The sequence below is a fragment of the Myotis brandtii genome, unplaced genomic scaffold (assembly GCF_000412655.1).
Source record: "Myotis brandtii unplaced genomic scaffold, ASM41265v1 scaffold182, whole genome shotgun sequence".
NCBI classification, from domain to species: domain Eukaryota; kingdom Metazoa; phylum Chordata; class Mammalia; order Chiroptera; family Vespertilionidae; genus Myotis; species Myotis brandtii.
In genome coordinates this window covers 2,964,663-2,974,723 of record NW_005356751.1, presented here as the reverse complement: position 1 = coordinate 2,974,723, position 10,061 = coordinate 2,964,663, and the positions used below count along the sequence as shown (strand labels likewise).

Genomic DNA, 10,061 nt, shown 5'->3' with positions numbered 1-10,061 from the left:
CCCCTAACTGCCTCTGCCTGCCTGATCTCCTCTAAGCACTCTGCCTGCCTGCCTGATTGCCCCTAAGCACTCTGCCTGCCTGCCTGATTGCCCCTAACCGCTCTCTCTGGTCTCTGGTGGTTCTGGTCTCTGGTCGTTCTGGTAATTCTGCCATTTTGGTCACTGGGCTTTTATTATATAGGATTAGTTACTTGATATAATCAAAGTATTTTCATAACTAAGAACACTGGCAGAGCAAGGAATCCTAATGGGAGAAGCAAGTAGAAAGGATAGAGAAAGGCTCATCACACAATGATGCTCATGCTTATCTCATGCACAAAGCTTTCATAATACATGTATGTGTGTGTGTGTGTATGGGAGAAGGAGAGAGAGAAAGGGAGAGAGAAAGAGGCTCCAACCACTGGTTCCTTATTATTTTGAAATATTCATTCATTTCAAAATGCAAGTATCTTTTGCAGATGGATCTTTGGGTATTTAAATAAAAATAATTTTGCAGTGTCATAGAATTATATACTTAAAATCACAGAGCATCAGATTTATTTGTCCCATTATTTAAAGTCCCAAAGGTCTTCATCAATCTCAAGAATATAACATTGCAGTAGTTGCCACTCTTCCTGTCAGTTGGAAGAAATGGATTTAAACATATTTTTACTCAACAAATGCAGATATTCTGCTAGGAACTTTGTGAGATATAGAAAGATGAACAAAATGTGATTCCTGCTCATGAGACACTTACCAAGTGCTGGGAGGAGTCAGACTTGCAGATGAGGGGATTATATAATAAAAGGAGAAAGTGGCTCTGCTGTTGATTGTGGGACTGCCAAGCAGTAGAATCATCACTTTGTGTCAATTCAATTTAATTACAATGAAATGAACCTAATTGAGATTTCATCAATTCCCTGGAATGTAGCCATTACAAGGGTTGATGGGGTGTGTGCTTTTAATTGTTTGCTTGCTTGCTTGCTTGCTTGCTTTTAATGCCAAGAAAGATTGAGCTGACTGAAATGTCAAACCAAGCCTTGGTGTCAACCTGGATGATAGAGAAGTACCTGTGGCCTAAAATTATGATTTAAACATATACAATAAGAGGGGGGACAGAACAAAGTATTTCCCGATTCTATAAACACATTCTTGAACAATCCACCTACTGTGAGCAGACAAGAAGCTAGCTTGAACCTCCTGAAGCAGCATCCCTTTGAGAGGAGCCCAGGAGTCTACGTTGTAAACCCACCTATGCACTAAAGCTTCAGAACTGCTGCTGTATAAATGATGAAATACTGTACAAATTACTTAATGCCTTAAATTTTAGCTTCCTGGGTGTAAAATTCGAAAAATAAAACCTCCTTTTGCTATTTGTGACAATTAAATGAGATATTCACTAAATGAATAAAGGAATGAATGCATGAGTAAATTGTGTGTGCAGTGATAGAACAAGAACAAATAACACATAACCCAGCATCTGCCGCATTGCCTAACCATGGTCAATGTCCCCCCTGCTCTCTCTACAGAATCTCTGCAATGGCTACCGCATTCCCTTCTTTATAAGAGAAGGAAGACCTCTGAGATCTGAGCTACTCTATATCTTCAGTTTCTTCCATTCTGATTCAACTACTTGCCTTCTCCTCTTCTCTCTAGGACAGTAGTACCCAAGCATATCTTTTCTATAAGACAACACAAGAAATAAACAGTTTTGCCCTGACCGGTTGGGCTCAGTGAATAGAGCGTTGGCCTGCGGACTGATTCTAGTCAAGGGCATGTACCTTGGTTATGGGCACATCCCCAGTAGGGGGTGTTCAGGAGGCAGCTGATTGATGTTTCTCTCTCATTGATGTTTCTAACTCTCTATCCCTCTCCCTTCCGCTCTGTAAAAAATCAATAAAAAATATATTTAAAAAGAAATAGACAGTTTTAAAGAATGTCCACTCTGTAAAAAATCAATAAAAAATATATTTTAAAAGAAATAGACAGTTTTAAAGAATGAGATCAATAAGAATAAATAGAAGTTTTAGTATATTCTTCCTAAATCCCAGGGGATTGTTTGAAAACCAGTACAAAAAGTTTCAGCAGGTGACAGAAGTAAGGCAGGATAGTAAGAAGCTCAGAAAATTCCTTGGCAAGTAGAATGGGGAAACTGAGACAGATGGCTGACCCAATCCAGCACCCTCACTCACCTGCCTCCTTCTCCCTTGCACCACCACTCCCTTAAGCATTCAGCCCTTAGGACAATGAGGTTCTGATCAACATCAAATAATCTTAGGAACAAATCCTCGGGTCTGTTAACCACAGAGTTTGGGTCAAACTAGAGATAACATCTAGGCCTCAGTTGTGTTTCAGCTCCAGGTTCAGAAAAGCAGCAAAATCAGATGAAACAATGCCATGGCTGACATCAGGACCAGCTGTGATTAATGACCCTCTACCCTAACTCCTACCAATCAGTAGAGACCAAGACCCTGAAAGGACACAACTGGAAAGCTGGTGAATATTCTATTGAGATCTTCCCCTGAGATTTCCTAAAATTCTTACCTTTAGAAAACAGATTTAAAAAAAAAAAACCTTAAAATAAAGGACCCTAAGGTGCCTATCTTTGCTCTCTTTCTCCAATGGCCCTTTGTATGCCTCTGTAACTTGCTTCCTGAGTTCACGCAGCCCAGCTGGCTCACTTTCTTCTGCCTCTGAGACTTTCTAAAAGGCCAAGGCAGATCTCTGAGCAGCCCACTCGATTGTTCCTTTCTCGTGTACTTTCCCTTTGCTTGCTAAATAAACATCTCTTGTGCTAGAGTTCTTGGCTCTAAATTATTTCTTTGCCAAACTCAAGAACCAAGAGCCCACGGTGCTGCTAACAGAAGTATACTAAAAATATTCCTGCCCGACCCTGCCCTCTTCCCTTCAGTGACTAAAACCTACTCACTTCCCCTTCAGGAACAGGTTCACCAAACCTTTCAAATAATACATACCCTCGTGGTCTTTAATATCTAAAAAAGAAGTAGAGTTTTCTAACCTCTTGTAGTTTCATTTATTATCTGGCACTTGCCATGGTGTGATGGGCTGGAGTTCACCAAGAGAAAGCAATTCAACTCCTCCTCCCACAATCTCTTCATCAATTACTTCCTGCTGGTTAGTTAACCTTTTGTGTAAGAAAGTAGGTTTCCTTACATTGGCCAACATAAACGACTGTCCCATTTCTGGTGGTGCCATTTCCTATGTGAAACTTTCCATCTTCATAAGAAGACTCACAGTTGAGTTTTAGTTATTACTCAACTCGCAAAAAGAACAAAAAGAAAATCAGAGAATGCAAGAAGGAAGACATTGTTTTAGAAGTTAAGCTCTGGATAGGGATGCAGATTTAGGAATAGAGGAATCAAAAGTAAACAAAAATTTCAGGAATCAAAAGTAAACTAAAAATAATATAAATCCACCACTACATTAAAATTAAACTGACATGGTTTCAAATTGTTTTCTGGGTGTTAAAAGTCACCTCTGGGGACCAGCTCCTCACAAGAAATTCCAAGTTTCCCTCACTGGCTCTCCTAAATATCCCTTTCGGTGCAGACATTCAGAAAAAAAGGGAGAAGAATAGGATCCAGGAATCTTGTTCTCCAATCCAACTCTCCCAAACCAGGTGATTTGCATTTAACTTGCCCTTTCAAATGCATGCTGAAACATGTGTTCCAAAACTAGATGACCTAGCTCTAAACCAGACAGCCTAACCCCAAGCCAGACAATTGGCATACCTAGTTGTAAAAGTCATTCTAACAGTTCGTTTCCAAATGGCAAGTGTTCCACAACCAAAACTGAATCCTGGAATAGACTGTTGGCAACAGTGAGAGGAACACTCCCCAAAATGATGCATCTCTTGCTATCAGGACAGCACAATGTCTTCTTTGCACATAATAAGTATCCAGGAAATATTTGGGGGCTCTACTTTTTTTATAGATTAACATCATAAGAAGTCCTTACAACAGTAAGTGGCATTTGCCAGAATGGAGGAGTCCATCTGGAAGGAACTGCATCTGGATCAGTGTCAGGTCTCTGATGGTTCTTGCCATCTTCAAACCTTCAGGACCAGCCAGATACTCAGGATCTGTTAACATTTACCCCAGCCCCACTTTCTCCTTAGCAGTCTGTCATCCAAGCAAGAAGGAAGGGCCAGAGCCACATGGCTTTAAAGAAACTTTTCCCTTTATCTCTTTACCCTTTTAGCCTGCCCTGCACATCAATAGATGAAAAACCCCTACCTCTTACATGTCATTTGGAAAGTGCAGCTCTAAGATCAAAGGAATTCAGGCTCCTAATCAGGACTATCTCTAAGACATTTCACACATTCATTGCTATTTTCCAAGCCCCAATTCAGTACCAACCTCTTTAAAAGATATTGGGGCTCCCAAGGTAACCAAGACTTGGTCCCTACCCTAGTGAGAACCTTTCGTTCTAGTGGGAAGGGAAATGAATTGTCAATAAATCACTGTGATGCAATATGGTAGGAACTCTACTAGAAGTACCTTCTGTCCAGATACACTCTGGAACTACAGGAGAAGGAGCACTTCTTTCTATGTGACTGTGAAGCTGTCAAGGTAAACCTCAGGATAACGTGAAGCTGAATCCTAAAAGATGAGTAGGAGACGAGTAGAGAGGATCTTGTTAGTTCCATAAGCTAACAGTCCAAGAGGGAAAAAAATGTCAGTGATAGTTTTTATCCCCTCTTCTCGGTTACTACTCCCCCCAACCTCAGAGACCTGCAGCCCTTTCAGTCACCTGCATTTCCATTCCAAAAGGCTAGATTGAGTCACAAACACACATCCTACAGCATTCATGAATGTGGAGAGCAGAAGTGAGGTCATCATCACTCTAGTATCTCAGTGAAAGTAATAACTTGGTCCTAGTGACACACAGACCAGGCAAGGCTAGGCAGGAATTGAGTCCTGAAGGGTTCAAGTACTGCCTTGGGTCTCCCACCTCTGAGGAAAGCAGCCTGAATGCATTCTTCTCTGCATAAGGTGCTGGGCTGTGCTGTAGTGTGGGTTGTCTATCAAAGGAAGGGAACATAAGTATCTTCCCAGAGAAGAAGGAGGAGGAGACTTGGAGTTAAGACATGCCAGAGACCAGAGAAAGAAGGGCAACCATGGAGACAGACAGCAGACTCCTGGTTTTTTCTACCTTGGGGCCTAAGCTTCAAGAAAAAGCTGACTATAGAACCATCCAGAAAGATGTAAAGTCATCTAGGAAATCCGGGTTAGTGGTCTGTTTCCTCCAGTTCTAAGGGGTGCCCTTGTCCAACATGGCACCAAATCCAGTAAAGCTGGGAGCAGGAAGAGAGCACTGGAGGAGGAAGGTGGCTCCAGACCCTTGAGGCTGTGTTCCTGCCTCCTTGTGGCTGATGAAGGGTAACGCCTGGGGCAGATTAAAGATATCTATCTACTTGAGCAAAAAGAATTCAGAGGACCCAGCATGGAACCAAGGCTCCCACCTCCCTCATTGTCACAAAATCAAATGAATTCTCCATTTACCCAGATGCCCTCTTAGAGAGGAGCAGGCGAGAAGGACATCCAAAGCCCCTAAAAAGACTAAATCATCAAAAGGAGCTTATTTTAGCTGGAAAATGCTATGTTAAGTTGGCTATTTTAAGGCTTGTTGGGGACTGTTTTTCAGTACTTTTCCATTGTAGTTTAGTGAGAAAAAAATAGATATTTGGTAAAAATGGAAGAAAGAAAGAAAGAAAGAAAGAAAGAAAGAAAGAAAGAAAGAAAGAAAGAAAGAAAGATTTAAGCAGCCACATTGGTTAAGGCTTGTAAGTAATAGAGTGAGTAACTTGTGACCCACCACACTCATTTCCATCACTGAAGGCAGACCATGTATATCTTTTTCTTGTTCCCTGGAAGAACTACTCATACCAAGAATGCTGTATTAGTTTCCCAGGGCTGCAATAAGAAATTACTACAAACTGGGTGGCTTAAAACAACAGAAAGTTACCCCCTCACAGTTCTGGAAGCTGGAAGTATGACATCGAGGTGTTGGCAGCGGTTGGTTCCTTCTGGAAGTACTGAGGGAGAATCTATTCACACCTCTCTTCTAGCTCCTGGTAGTTGCTGACAATCCTCGACATTGCTTGGCTTGTAGATGCATCTTCCACTCTCTGCCTCCATGTCACATGGTATTCTCCCTATGGGTCTCCTCTGTATCTTTATGTCTTCACACGGCTTTCCAATATGGACATTGGATTTAGTGCCCACCCTAATTTAGTAGAATCTCACTTTAACTTAATTAATTATTCTATGTATCAGCCCGCATTCTGAGGTTCTGGGTAGACATGAATTTTGGGGCACACTATTGAACTCAGTAAAATGTAAAAATGTTATAATAGTCAGCCAGTATTGAAATAATAGGGTAGAGTCTAAGAAGATTTTCATTTGCTGCAAAGAAACCTAGAGGTCTCCACTCTTTGGCCAGACTAAATTTCTTTGCTTTTCTATATACATTAGATGCATGTTGGGGCCTTTGCACATACTATCTGAATGCCCTTCCCCTGCCTCCTTTATCTGGCTCAATCTTCTACATCTGTTATGCACTAAATGTTTGTGTCCCTCTAAAATTCATATGTTGAAACCCCTGTTTTTGATGGTATTAAGAGGTGGGGCTTTGGGGGGTAACAAGGATTAGGTGAGATCAGTGGGATAGGGCCCTCCTCATGAATGGGATTAGTGTCCTCAAAAGGGAGCTTTTTTCCCCCTCTGTGCTTCCACCCTGTGAGGACAAAACGAGATGACACAATGAGACAGTGTCAGCCTGGAAAAGGACCCTCACCAGAACCCAACCATACTGTCACCCTGATCTCAAACTTCCAGCCTCTAGAAACATGAAAAATAATTTCTGTTGTTTTTAAACCATTCGATCTATGGAAGTTTGTTATAGCAGCCTGAACAGCCTAAGACATCTTCCAGGTCTTCCCCACATTATCACTTCCCCTAGGAACCCCCTTTGGAGAATCTCTAAGAAATCTGGAACTCCTCCAAGCTCCCATGAGATGCTGCACTTCCCATCATGATTGATTACATGCCTTGCTGTAATCTTCGCCTGTCCGCTTGTCTGGGCCTCCAGTACCTGAGAGTGGCAAGTCAATGCCCCACACATAGCACTGAATCTAGCACAGAATATAAGAGCCCACCACCCCTGTGATGAGGACCCAGGACCTGGTGAGCCACTGTACTCAACTTCTTTGGGCCTCAGTTTCTTTATCTAAAAAAATAATAAGCTCAGACTAAAATATCTATGCAACTCTCCTAAATCTACCAGTCCATAATAATAATGATGGGTAAGACCTCCTAATAGCTGTGCAGTATTTACCATGGTCTAAGTCAGCGGTTCTCAACCTGTGGGTCGCGACCCCTTTGGGGGTCGAACGACCCTTTCACAGGGGTCGCCTGAGACCATCGGAAAACACATATATAATTACATATTGTTTTGTGATTAATCACTATGCTTTAATTATGTTCAATGAAAATACATCCTGCATATCAGATATTTACATTACGATTCATAACAGTAGCAAAATTACAGTTATGAAGTAGCAACGAAAATAATTTTATGGTTGGGGGTCACCACAACATGAGGAACTGTATTAAAGGGTCGCAGCATTAGGAAGGTTGAGAACCACTGTTCTAAGTGCTTTACACAGTTACATTTGTTGTTATGGTTGTTGTTGTTTTGCAATCCTGTGACATATGCCTTTTTGCAGATAAGGAATCAGAGAAAGAGCTATTAAGAACTTTGATAAAGTTGTGGAGCTAGAAGGTGTCAGAACTAGAATTCAAACCTGACAGTCTGCTTTTAGAATCTATGTGCATAACCTATTTACTACCTCTGTTTCTGTATATGAAGCCTTCTTTCATTCCATAAAGAGCCACAGATATTCTGAGCCCCACAGATACACTAGAAATATAAATTCTAGTTCAGCACAGTTAGGTAAAGAAAGAGAGCAGCATTCAAATACCCTATGATTTAATTTTAACAACAGTATCTAAAAGCATTGGTATACTTCAAAAGTCTCTTCTTCAAAATCTTAGTAATATTGTTAGGAATGATACTAACAGTACTTATATGTATAATTAACATTAATTATAATTAGTAGCACATAAAAAATAAAGATTATAAAATCATGTCATACTACTTTTGAATGTCTCATATACTTTCTCAGCATTAGAAAGAAATATTTTATTCTGGAAATTTTAATGATTCTATTTAAAACATTTCACAGGCCAAACTTTTATCAAATTTATGTTGTCCTTTCAGTTATTTGTAAAACTTAATGCTAAAAAACCATTGGTTCAATGCCTGGTTATAACAATCATACTATAATAGTCATTTAGCAATTGGCCTCTGGTTTGGCATCCAGGAAACTGAAATGAAAATAGACAAGTTATTGACAATTTTTAGATATAATCTATACCATTAAATAATTAGTATCCTGTCTCATTAGTTGCATGATTTGCAGAATAAAAATTACAGAACCAGACATCCTAAGCTTGTGTTAATTGTGCTAATTAGACATGGATTCTTACATTTAAAAAGTTAGGGTTTAGTGCCGCAGTCTTTTTGCAGGAAGGGTTCAGGAATCTGGAGAAGGGCTGTGCATAAATGAATAAAGAGCTAGACAAGCTGAAGATCTGCATATTATTACCTGCTGCCAAACAACTGAGGGCAATTCCCACCCAATGGTCGGCAAACTGCGACTCGCGAGACACATGCGGCTCTTTGGCCCCTTGAGTGTGGCTCTTCCACAAAATACCATGTGCAGGTGCGCACATACAGTGTGATTGAAACTTCGTGGCCCATGTGCAGAAGTCGGTATTTTGTGGAAAAGCCACACTCAAGGGGCCAAAGAGCCGCATGTGTCTCGAGAGTCGCAGTTTGCCGACCACTGGGTGGGAATTGCCCTCAGCTGTTTGGCAGCAGGTAATAATATGCAGATCTTCAGCTCTGCTGAAAATGTCCATCAGCCCTCTGACGAACTTCTCGAATTTATTATGCTAACTACTGTTCTTTAGCCTCCAGCAGTTTAGTAGAAGAAATAAAACATTACAAATTATTATGACAATTTTGCTGTTATAAGTGCCCTTATAAAGGTAGAAAGAAAGTTGCAATGGGAAAGGAAACAGCGAGAAGAGGCTCATGATCAGGGAAGACTTTAGGGAACAGGAAGCATTTGCACTAGGCCTGGAAGGGTGGTATGATTTATGTATACAACAATAAGGAGTGAAAGCCATTCAGGTAGCGAGAACAGCAGGAGCAACGTCAGAGAAGTCAGAATAATGGAGAATCTGCAAGGATTGTCAAATATAATGCTTCAGTATGTCTGGGAAATACAGAGTATAGAAGGAGATAGTGGGAAATAAAGAAGAAAAACAGTCTCTAGGGTTAGATTATTGCCTTTCACAATTATTTTGGCAATTGATAATAGTACCTGAAATTAAGGCATTATCAATGGGAATGGAGAACAAAGTTTAGATTCAAGAAGTATGCCAAAGATAGAATCAATAACACTTGGCTACTTGGAAAAAAGAGATAGAGGAAGACATAAACAGATGGAAGAACATACCGTGTTCATGGATTGGTAGAATTAACATCATTAAAATGTCCATACTACCCAAAGCAATCTATAAATTCAACACACTTCCCATCAAAATACCAACGGCATACTTCACAGATCTAGAACGAACTCTCCAAAAATTCATTTGGAATAAAAAAAAGAACCCGAATAGCTGCAGCAATCCTGAGAAAGAAGAAAGTAGGTGGGATCTCAATACCAGATATCAAGATGTATTACAAAGCCACTGTTCTCAAAACTGCCTGGTACTGGCACAAGATCAGGCATATAGATCAATGGAATAGAATAGAGAACCCAGAAATCGGCCCGAACCAATATGCTCAATTAATATTTGACAAAGGAGGAAAGAACATTCAATGGAGCCAAGATAGTCTCTTCAATAAGTGGTGTTGGGAAAACTGGACAGATATATGCAAGAAAATAAAACTAGACCACCAACTTACACCATACACAAAAATAAACT

The 10,061-nt window shown here is 40.4% G+C and overlaps 1 protein-coding gene across 2 annotated transcripts in view; it reads right to left on the bottom strand.

Moving 5' to 3' along the window:
• The window catches only part of ATP8B4 (ATPase, class I, type 8B, member 4), a 227,820-nt gene extending 224,769 nt beyond the window's left edge, over positions 1 to 3,051 (bottom strand). The window contains exon 1 of one of the 2 annotated variants that reach the window (XM_014537818.1): positions 2,999 to 3,051. The gene's annotated coding sequence lies outside the window, so the exon portion shown is untranslated. Of the gene's footprint in view, positions 1 to 2,954 lie in introns of both variants that reach the window. The other variant, XM_014537819.1, reaches the window with a different exon arrangement.
• Positions 3,052 to 10,061: the final 7,010 nt, after the last annotated feature.